Here is a 16,584-nt window from a genome sequence, read left to right as displayed (position 1 = left end):
CCAAAAGCCTCCGCTCGAGCGAACTTGTAAAATCTGCAATATGAAATTTTGCAAGCCATCACCAACTATGGTTGGCAAGGCTAAATATAATACATTCAGGGGACTTAAGAATAAGATATGGAAGAAAATATGTAGTTGGCAATCCAGTTTTCTTTCTAGCGTTGGTAAGGAAGTTTTAATCAAATATGTTATTCAATCTATACCTACGTATACCATGAATGTTTTTCTACTACCAAGAACATTGTGTAAGGGAATAAACTCATTACTTGCAAAATTTTGGTGGAAGAACCAAAAGGTTGAAAAGGGTATTTACTGGACGAAATGGTGTAAACTAAGTGAAGCAGAAAGTAAGGGTGGCTTGTGCTTTAGAGACATTACAATTTACTAAGGCTAGGTTAACCAAGCAAGGTTGGAAGCTGATGCAAGAACCAGACTCCCTCGTGAGTAAGGTTTTTAAAGAAAAATATTTTATGCATTGCAAGTTTATTGATGCTAAATTGGGTCATTCTCCATCATATATATGGAGGAGTATTCTGTCTGCTTGAGAAGTCATTAGAGCAGGAGCTGTATGGAAGGTGGGAAATGGTAGAAGTATATCCATCTAGGGTCAAAATTGGGTTCCACAAGTTCCTTCATTCAAAGTTCACTCTCCCATCAGAATTTGGAGTAAAAATTCAAAAGTTAGTGAACTTATAATGGAAGAGTTGCATTGCTGGAATCATAATCTGATATTTGATGTATTTGATAGGGATGAAGCTATCAATATATGCAGTATTCCTTTAAGCAGTAAGAGGATGGAGGATAGAGCTATATGGGGGTACACAAGAGATGGAAGATTTTCGGTTAGAAGTGTTTATCATCTAGGTGTAAGTATGACAAAAGAAAGGCTGGATGAACCCTTATCCTCTCATGATGAGAAAGATCTTTGGAATAGTTTGTGGAAACATTAATGTGACAAGATCAACAAAACAATTTTTGTGGAGGGCAATGAATGACATTCTTCCTATGAAGTAGAATCTTTTTAAGTAATTTGTGGTGGAAGATGAAATTTGTCCAATATACAACAAGGAAATAGAAACTATATAACGTATTTTGTGGACATGCCCTGCAACTAGTGATGTTTGGGCAGAAAAGAATAGTTTACTTTAGAAGTGGAAATGTGAAGATGTAGAGTTTTCTTATTTATGGGAGAAATTGCAATTTCCAGAAGGAATAGATGGAGGAGATAGCTATTATTTGTAGAGGATTGTGGATGCGAAGGAAAAGATTTACCTTTGACAGTAAAGTTGAAGATCCAGCTACACTAATTAAAAGGGCCTTAGCTGAGTTACAAGAATTTTGGGAGGCACAAAAGATGGATATGGGGGAGGAAGTAAGGGAGTTGCAGAGTAGAGTTAATATTAAATGGCATGCACCACTTGATGATACAACAAAGGTCAATTTTGATGCTGTAATAGATTAGGAGCAAAATAAGATGGGAATTGGCTTAATTACAAGGAACAATAGGGGAGAGATTATGTTCTCAGCATGTTCAAGTAGATCTTTTATTGGTTTTTCTAGTATGGCTGAATGCTTTGCCCTGAGAATGGCAATGGAACTCTATCAAGAATTAGATATTAAATAAGTGATCTTTAAAGGAGAATCAAAGAGTGTCACTCAAGCTATTAATGGCAACACTCAAGATTGGACCAGCTTTGGACTAATGGTGGAAGATATTAAGTTAATTCTATTCATGAGGAAACAGTGGAAGGTTCAATTCATTTATAGGAAGGGCAATAATGCATATGGAGGAGGATAGAACATGGATGGAGGAATGAACAATAGACATTGAGGCTATTGTAGGAAAGAATTCTCATGTATGATTTGATTATTTATGAATGAAAGAAAGGTTTGCATAAAAAGAAAAAAAAGAAAAAAAAAAATGAAATGGATCAAGACGACACGACTCATTTCAATCCATTTTATATAAATAGGTTGAACTAACCAGCATAACCAGTTTGCCTTAATTAATATAATATCACATAAAAGTTCAAATTTATATTTATTAGTAGCTACAGTATATCCCAAAAAAAAAAAAAGACTGACTATTTACTAACAAAAAATATCAACTTTTCAGATTTTAATTCAAAATAAAACCAATATTACAAACCTAATAATAACAAATATGAGTATATATTCAGAATTATAATCTCAACAATAAAGATATAAGCATATTGAAAAAAATTAATATTATAATCTAACAATAATATAATTATAATTTTAAAATAAAATTTAAAGAAATTATTGTGGATTGATTTTCAAGAAAAAAAAAATTCGATTTGGAGGTGAATTGTCTTAAGCCATGAATAAGTGTATAAGTTGGGGAAAGAGTTCATGGGAAGAAAAGAGAGCAAAGTAAGCCGAAGTTGACTCATGAGATATTCAAGAACTCTAAAGAAAAGTTTTAAAAACCATTCTATTCCAGTTGGAATGATTGGAATTTTTCTTGTCGATACAGTAACCAGAACAGGATATGTACCTGTTTTGTCTCGAGTCAAATTATGGGCCAATTTCAGTCAATTCTAGCAGGATTTCAGTATTCTAGCTAGAATGGTAATTCCGGTCCGAAATTAAATTAGACTTTGAAGCAATGGCTCTTTTGTAAATAAGTTGAAAATGAGGGACAAAATTGTCTTTTGTAGCTTAGTAAACTATCTTTTAATCACCTTCCGTACGAGACAGCATCCATAAACTCTATCAAAACACTTTATACGTTGACTTGTCATCCAATGTCTAACATGAACAGCTCCATCTTGTTTAGTAAAAATTTATATATACATCTGTTTTTAAAATTCTGCTGCAGCACCATATTGGACCAATTTTAAATTGAAATAAAAGTTAAATTTATAATATTTTATAAAACTTCTGCATCATGCAAGTCAATTCAGTGTGTTTATTATGGTTTTAAAAATAAAAATAAATATATCAATAAATATGTGTTTTACATATATATATTTTTAAAATTTATATTGATTGTTATTTGAAATATAATTTCTATATATATAATTTATTTATTTAATTTTTATCTCAAAACAATATATCAAAATAATATTAATATTAAAATATTTCATTTAAATGTCTTAATCAAAATAATAAAAAATATCATATTCAAAACTTTGATCCAACAAATGAGAACTTGGAAGCTTATCTGTTAGCCCGCCGGTGCCGAAGTTGACTCATGAGGTATTCCAAAGAGATGGAAACTTGGAAGCATATCTATTAGCACGTGTCTGTCATTCATGCTCCACTACATTCGATTCTATCCTCCCGTGAGAGTGAGCCCCACGTATAATATACAATGGTATTGTGGGATTTAAGGTACACATCATCCTTGCCGTCGTTTTTCATATATATATATATATATATAAATAGACAATTCTAGAGCTGTCGTTTTTGTAAATAAAGTAAGATGAATTAAATAAAAATTAAAAATAAAATAAAATATTATTAAAATATATATTTTTTAAAATTAATTTTATTTTAAAACTTAAAAAAATTGAATTTTTTATTTCATTTTATATGAAAATTTAAAAAAATTGTAATAATTAAATAAGATAAATTGAAATTAGATAAAACTTGTGAGAATTTTTTTTAACATCTTTAACCATTCAAAAAAATTCACAATTTTACTAATAGTTACGCTCTTCATCATTAGATAAAAAAATTTAAATATTTGAGCAGTAACATTGAAGGGACCAACTAATATCATTCTCCTATATATATATATATATATATTAAATACAGAATTTTAATAAATTTGCATCCATGGTAGAAAACATCAGACTAATTGGCATCGGCTAATATCTCTTCAAGCTAATCCACCGTTTGTTAAAATAATAATAATAATAATAATAATAATAATAATAATAATAATAATAATAATAAGTGGTAATTAACTAGATTTCTTTTTAATGCATACAATAAAAGTCTTAATTATACAGTATTTAATCATATTAATTATTAGATTAATGTTCTCTAAAGTTAAATGAACAAGTCATGCACCTATTCGGAAAATTAATAATTTTTTATTTTATTCTATTTTTAATTTTGTTTATTACCAAAGTGTGAAATGTTTTGAACGTTAATTTCCTTGATTATTAATTTTAGGAATTATATGTAGAGGGAAGAAAATGAACGGCTAGAAATGAAAAAGATTAAATTTTTCTAAACTTTCAAATTAATTATTTTAAATTTAGGATTAGTTAACATATAAATAGATGGCGTGATTCAACGAGAATAAAATTATGAGTACGAAAATATAATTATCATGGATATTATGCATGAGAAATGATACTTACAGTCGTGATTGTGTAAATACCGTATAATTATTTTAAAAAAAGTGAATAAATACATGATCCATATGAAAAGAAATTAATTTTTTTAATAGTAAGACTTCACTCTTTTTCAAAGCGATTGCACGTACCTTTCGTATTCCACGACTGTATGTAGCATTACTTTGCATGCATTCAGTATTACGCCATATGAAGCTAATGCAATGTATATGCTCCATCACTCTCTCATGGTTCAGAATATATGGAGTTCTGAAAAATTTCTTGCCAAGCAATATATATATGAACAAAATGAATTGTCATAAATGAAATACCAAGAAGGTGAAGTGTTTATATATTTTAAAATTATTTTGAGTTTGGATGTTATGAATATTATGAATACAATGCATTCAATGTTATAGTATGTGAAATTGGTGCATGATATATATTTCTTCACCATCTCATGGTTCATATGATGCGCATGGCCGGTGAAGTATCTTTGTCCATGCAATGAGTTTGGATTGTCAAAGTCAGAGAAAAAAAATGAGATGTCACATATGAAATGCTAAGAAGGTGATGTGTAGTGAAACGTGCAGCAATTGCTGATGAATTGTATGGAATGATAAAAAAAGAAAAATTAGAAATTGACACTGGGATTTAACGTGGTTTGGCGATGTGCCTACATCCATAAGAAACAAGCGACACGAATTCACTATCGATCAATTAGGGTTACATAATGTGTATTTATACTAACCCTAGTATAAATCAATTAGGGTTGCTCTGCTACGCTATACTTCAGCATCTATCTACTTTCAATGTATGAGCCATATACTTCAATAATCTCCAGTTGGCAAATATCCACCCTTTAGGAGAAAATAAAGCATATCCTGAAACTCCACTTAGAACAATAGGTTGGGACGTCTCACATCTTACACCTAGAGACATTAATCAAGCCCAAGCAATGCTTGAACTTATCTGTGGTAATAGACTTTGTTAACATGTCTGCTGCATTCTCAAAAGTGTAAACTTTCTCAAGAAAAAGTTCACCAGAAGAAACCAATTCCATGATCCTGTGAAACCTCACATCTATGTGCTTGGTTCTCGCATAATACACCTAGTTCTTTGCCAAGTAAATGGCACTCTGACTATCACAATGCAACTGAACTCCACCTTGCTGAATACCCAACTCATTGACCAACTATAAGCCACAAAGCTTCCTTAGCAGCCTCAGCCACTGTCATATACTCTGACTCAGTAGTAGATAGTGCAACTAGAGATTGAACCATGGACCTCCAACAAATAGGCCCACCCACAAGAGTGAATACATAATCTGTGTAGACCTCTTGTCATCCAAGTCCCCTGCATAGTCTACATCCACATATCCCACAACTAAAGGATCACCTTGTTGTCTGCCAAACATCATGCCATAGTTTGTAGTACTCGTCAAGTATCTGAAAATCCACTTGACTGCATCCCAATGTTGTCATCCCGGATTTGATAGAAACTTGCTCACCACACTGACAATTGTGCCAAATCTGGTCTTGTACAAATCATAGCATACATCAAACACCCTATTGCACTGGCATATGAAACCGTTGACATGTCTTGAACTTCATCATTAGTCTTCGGGCACTGAGCAATACACATTCTGAAATGATTCGCCAAAGGGTACTTACTGGTTTTGCATTACCCATGCTGAACCTATCTAACACCTTCTCAACATAGCTATGTTGAGATAGCCATAATCTCTTGGAAGCTTTGTCCCTACGAATCTCCATCCCAAGAATCTCCTTGGCCGCACCCAAATCCTTCATGTCAAATTCTTTGATCCACAAAGTCTTCAAGTTATTGACCTCACTCATACTCTTAGCAAAAATCAACATATCATCCACATAAAGTAACTGAACAATAGATGAATCATCATCAAGGCTCTTCACATAAACATGACAATCATACTCACATTGCCTGTAGACAATCTGGATCATATAGGAGTCAAACCGCTTGTACCATTGCCTTGAAAACTGTTTCAGCCCATAAAGTGATTTTCTCAATTTACAAACCAAGTGTTCATGTCCAAGCTGATTGAACCGTTTTGGCTATATCATGTATATCTGCTCCTCTAAATCACCATGAAAAAAAGCTATCTTTACATCCATCTGTTCCAATTGCATATCAAATTAATTTGATCATAATTTGACTATCTTTACATCCATCTGCTCCAATTACATAATTAATTTATTATTATCTTAATACGTACATGTTAAGTGTGTCTGACCACATGAGAGAAAATCTCGTCATAGTCAACCCATTTCCTCAGTGAGTAACCCTTTGCTACTAGATGAGCCTTGAACTTTTCTCCCTATTTTTCTGATACTGCTTCTTTTTTCTTATACACCCAAGTGCACCCTATCGCTCTCTTCCCCCTGGAAGCTCCACCAACTCCCATGTTTGATTCTTATGCAGAGACTTCATCTCCTTCATCATAGCACCCATCCATCTACTTTTCTCTTGGCTGTGTACTACCTGCTGAAAAGTAGTAGGATCCCTGCTACTAGTAATGAGTGCATAAGAAACCAGATCCTCAAAACCGTACCTGGAAGGTGGCCTGATAGTGCGTCTGGGCCTGTCTATGGCTATACTGTGATGCTGTTGATCTCCTAAGCTAGAACTCCTGCATTTTGAACATTGTTTTCTCTGTCCTGGTTTTCTAGCTCCACTTGCACCACATGTTCATTGGAGCTGCAATTTTTTGGCAACTGTTTCTCTTCTTCTTGAGTATGTTGTAACATGGTTATTTCATCAAAAACAACATCTCTACTGATCATCACCTTGTTTGCCTTTGGATCCCAGAGCTTGAAGCCTTTCAGCCCTTTCTAATACCCCAGAAAGATACACTATCTAGACTCTGCATCAATCTTGGATCTCTCCTCACTAGAAACATGTACGTAGGCTGGACATCCTAACACTCTCAAACTAGAGTAGTCAACTGCACTGCTTGTCCACATCTCCTCTACTACTTTCCCATCTAGTGCTGCCCTCGGTGATCTGTTAATCAAGAAACATGCCATTCACTGCTTTTGCCCAGAAGTTCTTTGCAAGCCCTGCATTCAACCTGAGACACCGAGCTCTCTCAGCTATTGTTCTATTCATCCTTTCTGCCACATTGTTCTATTGTGGTGTCTTGCATACTGTGAAGTGTCTCTTAATCCCATACTGCTCACACAACTTTGTGAACTTTGAATCTATGTACTCAGTACCATTGTCGGACCTAAGGCATTTGATATTCCTCCCTGTCTGGTTTTCGACTTCAACTTTCCACAACTTGAACTTGGCAAACGTTTTTGACTTGTGCTGCATGACGTACACCCAAAATTTTCGTGAGTAGTTATCAATAAAACTCATGAAATACATATGTCCTCCCCATGATGCTACCCTTACTTGCCCCCAAATATCTGTATGAACATAGACAAGAATCCCCTTTGTCTTGCGTGTGCCTGTCTTGAACTGCACTCTGTTCTGTTTCCCAAGAACACAATACTTGCAGAAATCAAGCTTGCATGTTTTGACACCCTTCAATAGATTTCTCTTATGAAGTTCCATCATCCCATGCTCACCCATATGGCCTAACTTCATATGCCACAAGACTGTACAATCTGACTTAGACTCTGTAGTTGCATCTCCATCTACAACTGTCGTACCTTGCACTGTATAAATATTTCCAGATAGTTTCTGCCCCTTCATCACTGTTAAGACACAGCTACTTACATTCATTACTCCACTTGCAGATTTGTAACTATACCCATTATAATCTAAAGTGCCCAATGAAATCAAATTCTTCCTTAGATTCGGTATGTGTCTAACATCACACAACGTTCTAATAACACCATCAAACATTTTAATTATGATATTTTCTATTCTAACAATTTTACATGAAGCATCATTGCCCATTAGAATAGAACCAAAATTTACCAACATGAAGGTGTCAAACCAATTTTTATTAGGTATCATGTGATAAGAACATGTTGAATCTAGAATCCAAGAATTTGCAAGATGATTTGAGCTAGATGAAATAGAAAGCGTATCCCAGTCACCGATCTCTGAGTCTTCTTCTTCCACTACATTCGCAGACTTTGATGGACCCTCTTTATTCTCTGTATTCCCTTTCTTTTTCTCTGGACAGTACCGTTTTATGTGCCCCTTTGTCTCGCACTTAAAATATATTATGTCCTTCCTCTTCTTAGATTTAGACCGAGCTTTATTTTTACTCGATCCGCTCTGGGACTTGTTTCTTCCACATTCCCGATTACCCTTCACCACAAGCCCTTCACCTTGTGAATTCTCATCATTGGCTTTCTTACTCAGATGAAAACCTAATAGAGCACTTGTGATCTCCTCCAATTCGAGAGTTTCTTTTCCCCACATCAGAGTCGTAGCCAAATTTTCATACATAGGAGAATTCGGTAGGGAATTCAATAAAATCAATGCCTTGTCTTCGTCTTCAAACTTCACATCAACCCGCCTCAAATCACTGATGATCTAGATGAACACATTGATATGTTGACTCAGATTCGAGCCCTCTGACATCTTAAAACCATACAATTTCTGCTGAAGATAAAGCTTGTTTGTCAATGAATTGGACATATACCGACTTTCTAGTTTCAACCAAACTTCCACCGATGATTCCTCATCCATAACGTGATACATCACGTCATCAACCAAACAAAGCTTGATAGTCGCAACAGCCTTCGCTTCCAATTCCTTCTAATCCATGTCATCAATGCCTACTGGTTGCTTTCCGTATAACGCCTTCACCATGCCCTACTGCACTAATAGATCCTTCACCCACCTCTACCATAATCCAAAACTTCCAGATCCGTCAAACTTGACCATGTCCCTCCGCTATGCTACGCTCTGACATTTGCCTACTTTCAGTTTATGAGCCATATACTTCAACATTGATGCGATTCCGAACTTTCAAATTATTTTATATTTATAGTCAATTAACACATATGTGGAAGACATGATTCAATGAGAACAAAACTCTGGGTTCAAAAATTATTAATACTATAAATATTAATCATTTACTGTTACACTATATGAAATAGATGCAATGTATTTGTTCCATCACTGTATCATTATTTAAAGATATCAGGAAAAAATGATATGTTATAGACAAGGCATCAAGAAGGTGAAGTGTTTATAAATTTTGAAATTATGTTGAGTTTCAAAAATTATAAATATTATGATACTATGCATTGAATATTACACTATGTGAAATAGGTTCAAGACATATATTTCGCTATTCTCTCATTATTCAAATGATGCGGGGTGGTGAAGAATCTTTGGCCAAACAATGTCTTTGGATTTTCGGAGTTATTGGAGAAGAGAATGGGATCTCAAAGATTAAATGCTAATAAGGTCAAGTGTTGTCGAACTTTCAAATTTTTCTTAATTTATCGTCGGTTAACACTACAAACAGTGCAATGTATTTGTTCCAATACTCTATCATTGTTTAAAGATACGGAGTTGTAAAGAATTTATCACCAGGGAATGTGTTGCAATTTTCAAAGTTATTAATTAAAAAAAATGAAATGTTATAGATAAAATATCTAGAAGGTGAAGTGTTTATAAATTTCAAAATTATTTACAGTTTTAAAAATTACAAATATTGTAATAAATACTATGCATTGAATATTACATTATGTGCAATAGGTACAAGATATATATTTCGTCACTCTCTCATGGTTCCCATGGTGCAGAGTGGTGAAGAATCTTTGGCCAAGCAATTTCTAGTCATTGGAGAAGAAAATGGGATCTCAAAGATCAAAAGCTAATAAGGTCAAGTGTTGGAAAACTTTTCAAATTTTTCTTAGTGTATCGTCTGTTAACACTATAAACAGATGCAATGTATTTGTTCGAACACTCTATCATTATTCAAAGATATGGAGTTGTAAAGAATTTATCGATAAGGAGGGTGTTGGAATTTTCAAAGTCATAAAGAAAAAGAAAAAGGAAAAAAGAAACGCTATAGATAAAATAACAAGATGGGGAAGTGTTTATAAATTTTGAAATTATTTTGAGTTTTAAAAATTATAAATATTATAAATACTATGCATTGAATATTACACTATATATGTCAAATATGTGTGAGATATATATTTCGTCACTCTCTCATGGTTTGCATGATGCGGAGTGGTGAAGAATCTTTGGCCATGCAATGGGATCTCAAAGATCAAATGCTGGTTGAACTTTTAATTTTTTTTTTTTTAAATTTATCATCGGTTAAAACTATAAATAGATACAATGTATTTGTTCCATCACTCCATCATTGTTCAAGGATATGGAGTTGTTAAGAATTTATCGCCAAGGAGTGTGTTGGAATTTTCAATGTCATTAAGGAAAATAAATGAAACGTTATAGATAAAATATCAAGAAGGCGAAGTTTTTATAAATTTGAAATTATTTTAAGTTTTAAAAATTATAAATATAATTAATTCTATGTATTGAATAGTACACTATCATGTGTAATAGGTGCGAGATATATATCTCGTAACTCTCTCATAGTTTACATGATGCGGAGTGGTGAAGAATCTTTGGCTATTTAATGTCTTTGGATTTTCTGAGTCACTGGAGAAGAAAATGGGATCTCAAAGATCAAATGCTTATAACACTCCCAATGGGTTATGCATAACCCATATTTTTGTAAAATTTGAAGAAAATAGTTCAAAATAGCCCATCCAATAGATTATGCATTTTATCACTAATATCTAGTTTGCTATAGTATAACCTCTACATTTATAGAACATTGCTCACACTTGTATAAATATTCAATTAATTTCTTTTTCTACTTTTAACTCTTTATTCACTTCTCTCCCTACTTTTTACTTTTTGCTTTATTTGAAATGAATAAAATATATTAAAAAGTATAATATTTAAATGATATGAAAAAAAGATAGATAAGCTAATGTATAGTATATTGCAAAATAAAAAAAAATGAATTTTGATGATGTATTTTAAAAGATAGGATAAAGAATCCATTAATGGGAGTGCTCTAAAGTCAAGGCTTGTCGAACTTTCAAAATTTTTTTTTTTTTTAATTTATCATCTGTTAACACTATAAACAGATGCAATGTATTTATTCCATCACTCTATTATTGTTCAAAGATATGGATTTGTAAAGAATTCATAGCCAAGGGGTGTGTTGGAATTTTCAAAGTCATTAAGGAAAAAAAATGAAACGTTATAGATAAAATATCATGAAGGCGAAGTGTTTATAAATTTTGAAATTATTTTGAGTTTTAAAAATTATAAATATTATAAATTCTATGCATTGAATATTACACTATGTGAAATAGGTGCGAGATATATATCTCGTAACTCTCATGGTTTACATGATGCGGAGTGGTGAAGAATCTTTGGATTTTTGGAGTCATCGGAGAAGAAAATGAGATCTCAAAGATCAAATGCTTAGAGCACTCCCAATGGGTTATGTAAGACCCATATTTTTGTAAAATTTGAAGTAAATAGTTCAAAATAGCCCATCCAATGGATTGTGTATTTTATCAGTAATATCCAATTTGCCATAGTACAACTTCCACATTTATAGAACAACGTTCACACTTGTATAAATATTCAATTCATTTTTCTTTATCTACTTTCTACTTATTTGAAATGAATGAATTATATTAAAAAGTATAATATTTCAATGATATGGAGAAAAAATAAATAAGCTGATATATGATATATTGTAAAAATCAGTATATAAACTAAAAAAAGTGAATTTTGATAATGTATTTTAAATAATAGGATGAAGAATCAATTGCAAGTGCTCTAACAAGCAAAGTTTTAAAATTCGTTTCGTTCCGGCCAAAATGGCTAGAATTTTTTGTGCCGGAATAGTAATCAGCACAGGATATGGTTGAGTTTCTTAGCAGCTTAAATTCTGACCGTTTCGGCCAGTTAGATCCATTCCGATTGAATTTTGATATTCTGGGCAGAATAGTCATTTCAGATCGGAATTCAACTTAATAGTATTTTTGAAAATAAATTAAAAACTAAGGATAGAACAGTAATTTAAACTTAGGATAGAACAATAATTTATAAAAAATGAATAGGTAAAGTGATGATGACGTTCAGAGGAAAAGTGAATATAATTCGTACATTGGTGTATAGGAACTCCACACTGACGTATAAGATCTCTCATACTTTGACTTCGCACTGTAAAAATCCAAAGACTTTAACACTTGAAGAATCTTATGCTTTGGAAAAGTTAAAAAAGTAGAAAATAAAAATAAAATTTATTACTATTACTTGTAGATCATGATCTAACTTTGAAAATAAAAATAAAAAAGACTATAGCCCAAGAGGGGAAAGCTTTTGCAATAGAATATTGATGCTTTTTTTTGATGTTTTATCCATTGTTATGTTTTTCATTGTTTATTATTATACTAATGTTATTATGAAATATAGTTTATATATATATAGAAAATTTATTTATATAATGTCTATTCTAAAACGGTACACCGAAATGTACTGGTACCAAAATATTATATTCTGGTGCCTTAACCGAAACGGTCACCGAAACAGAATTCAAAACTTTGCTAATAAGGGCAAGTGTTGTCAAACTTTCAAAAAAAAAATTAATTTATCATCAGTTAACACTATAAACAGATGCAATATATTTGTTCCATCACTTTATCATTGTTCAAAGATATGGATTTGTAAAGAATTTATCGCCAAGGACTGTGTTGGAATTTTCAAAGTCTTTTTTAAGGAAAAAATGGAAACGTTATAGATAAAATATCAAGAAGGCGAAGTGTTTATAAATTTTGAAATTATTTTGAGCTTTAAAAATTATAAATACTATGCATTGCATATTACACTATGTGAAATAGGTGCCAGATATATATTTCGTTACTCTCTCATGGTTTACATGATGCGGAGTGGTGAAGATCTTTGGCCATGCAATGTCTTTGGATTTTCGAAGTCATTGGTGAAGAAAATGGGATCTCAAAGACCAAATGTTAATAAGGTCAAGTGTTGTTGAACTTCTAATTTTTTTAAAAAATTTTATCGTCGGTTAACACAATAAACAGATGCAATGTATTTGTTCCATCACTCTAACATTGTTCAAAGATATGGAGTTGTAAAGAATTTATTGCCAATGAGTGTGTTGGAATTTTCAAAGCCATTAAGGAAAAGAAATAAAACTTTATAGATAAAATATCAAGAAGGCGAAGTGTTTATAAATTTTGAAACACTATTCATTGAATATTGCACTATGTAAAATAGATGCAAGATATATATTTGTAACTCTCTCATGGTTCACATGATGCGAAGTGGTGAAGAATCTTTGGCCATGTAATGTCTCTGGATTTTCGGAGTCATTGGAGAAGAAAATTGGATCTCAAAGATCAAATGCTAATACGGTCAAGTGTTGTCGAACTTTCAATTTCTTCTTAATTTATCATCGGTTAACTCTATAAACAGATGCAATGTATTTGGCCCATCACTCTATATATCATTATTTAAAAGATGAATGCTACACATCATCTCACAGCACACATTTTATATATTAAAATATTATTTTTTATTTTTTTATTTTTTATTTTATTTTATTCTTATTAAATTAATTAAATTATTTTATTTATTATCCATGCACTATTTATTAAATATTTCACTATGTGAAATAGGAGTGAGATATATATTTCGTCACTCTCTCATGGTTCGCATGATGTGGAATGGTGAAGAATCTTTGGCCATGCAATATATTTGGATATTCATAGTCATTGGTGAAGAAAATGGGATCTTAAAGATCACATGCTAATAAGGTCAAGTCTTGTCAAACTTTCAATTTTGTTTTAATTTATCGTCTGCTAACACTACAAATAGATGCAACGTATTTGTTCAATCACTCTTATCATTGTTCAAAGATATGGAGTTGTAAAAAATTTATCGCCATGGAATGTGTTGGAATTTTCAAAGTCATAATGGAAAACAATATTTTATTTGATCATGTAATATTTTATTTAATTTTTAATTTTTATCTCAGTTCATCTCAATTTACTATTCAAACCTACCCTCAATGTTATACTATGTGAGACGGTCGTGAGGCCATTATACTCATCACCCTTTGCATCGCAATAGAATCTCTCCCTTTCAAGTAAAATGAGCCGTATCTATTTAGTATAAAATATGTGAATCGTATATATTTAGCATAAAATACGAGATGTTTGAATCATTAATTGCACTTGCCAATACGAAAAGATAATTAAACCACTTATCATTTTACAATAAATATTACTATATATCCATTTAACAACTTGATGAAGTGGAGAATATGCTTCTGGATCACATGCAATCTCTATATAGATAATCTGTGATAAATTCATGGCCAACAATGAGTTGGAAGGAACTCTCAAAAACGGAAAGTCATGAAAGAAAGCAAGCACGAAACAGAGGTCCTGACTAAGAGCATGAATCATAATGGGGGTGGGTGTGGACTGTGGAGTGCGGGGACCTCTGGGTCTTTTCCAGTGTTGGTTCCCAGAAAAAGCTTCTTTTTCTTTTCAGTTTTGTTATCCTCTTTTCCCAGAAATGTCGACACCATGTGATCATTTCTTTCATCATTTTTGTTAACACAACGTGTCTCATTGTTTTCTACTTAATGGCGTCTTTTCACCCTTTTATATATATATATATATATATATATATATAGATATATATTTATATGCGGTTGACATATCAAGTTAAAAAGATAGAATGAGAACACAAGTTAGTCTGTTAACACATCATTACATATATAATGGGACATCCTATTGAAACTTGAAAAATACTCATATATATATATAATTGATGTGGAAGACTTTCATATTGACAACGTGTCGAATATATAATAAAAGATGGGGTTTTAAATATATTTTTTCATTCACTGCACACGCATGTACGGAGACTCTTAAAGGAAAGTAGAATGATGTATCTTCTGCCAGGATTTGTACAAAGACAACCATGTCCCAATGCCATCATGCATGTTTGGTAATAAATCAAACTGAAAAGGCAGCATGGGGAGGGATACAGCAGAAGGCTGAACTTGGGGTCCATGAATGCATGCATATAAAGTGAATAACCTGCAAAGCTTAGTATTTTATAATCATTCATTTCAACCGGAAAAGGGGCCATAATCGTATTCTTGAAAACGCCAAAACGTCCATCGAACATGAAAGGCACCCAAAAAAAAAAAAAAAAAAAAAAAGGGACGGTTCATCTATACTTAATGATTACACTTTGGCCAAAAATGAAGGAAGAAAATGTCGTATATATTTGCATCTTATCATCAGTCTAATATCGACGAATTGTAATTGTATACTAACTCTTGGGTCAAAAACGATGGCTCTGAAATATCAACGAAAGGGAAAATGGGTAGGAATTTCTGTCCAAGTCGTCTATTAATTAAGTATTATGAATTGCATAAGGTTAGATTGGACTAGACCCGATGCAAGTTGCCTAATTAATTAATCGCGCTGGAAAGGCAAAGTGGGCTCGGAAGTTTGGAAAAGGAAAGGGATATCCTTGTACATGTATGCATGTTAAATTATTACGTAATTAAGATAAGATAAGAAGAGACGAGATGTTTTATGAGTAATTTTAAAATTACTTACAAATTACATAGCTTATAATTATTGTTAGTTTATTTATTGTCACACAACACACGTTATTAATATGTAAGCATGTCACATTAATTATCACAAATAATTATTTCGTTTTATTTATAACTATAATAGAACTTATAATAGAGTTTTACTACTCATAAGCCAATGTGTTAACACTAGGGGTGTAAATTTGTTCGTCCGGTCGAGTCCATTATTTTTCCTTAACTGAATATCTATAGGAACTTTTATCTGTTCAGTCTGGTCCGATCAATCCATTCAGCCTGAACTAATTATTTTTTTTTCCTTCTTTTATTATTTTTCAAATAAATTAATAAAAAATTTATTTAAATTACTTAATTGAATAGATTATTAATGTAGATTATATAACTAACTCATTAAAAGAATATTTTATATATTCAATGATAATAAATTAGATAAAAATTACATAATTAATTATATAATTATTATATAAAATAATATATTTAATATATTTAAAAATTAAAAATATATATTTTTTCAATTTGGTCGGTCAGGTCTGAAGAAATCCCACCATAGTATCGAACCGAAGACCGAAAGTTAAAAAATCCTTGGACCGAGACCGATCAATCCAATCCGGTTGGTTTCTCCTG

Source organism: Carya illinoinensis, chromosome 5 (assembly GCF_018687715.1).
Source record: "Carya illinoinensis cultivar Pawnee chromosome 5, C.illinoinensisPawnee_v1, whole genome shotgun sequence".
Taxonomy (NCBI): Eukaryota; Viridiplantae; Streptophyta; class Magnoliopsida; order Fagales; family Juglandaceae; genus Carya; species Carya illinoinensis.
This window is presented reverse-complemented; position numbering follows the sequence as displayed.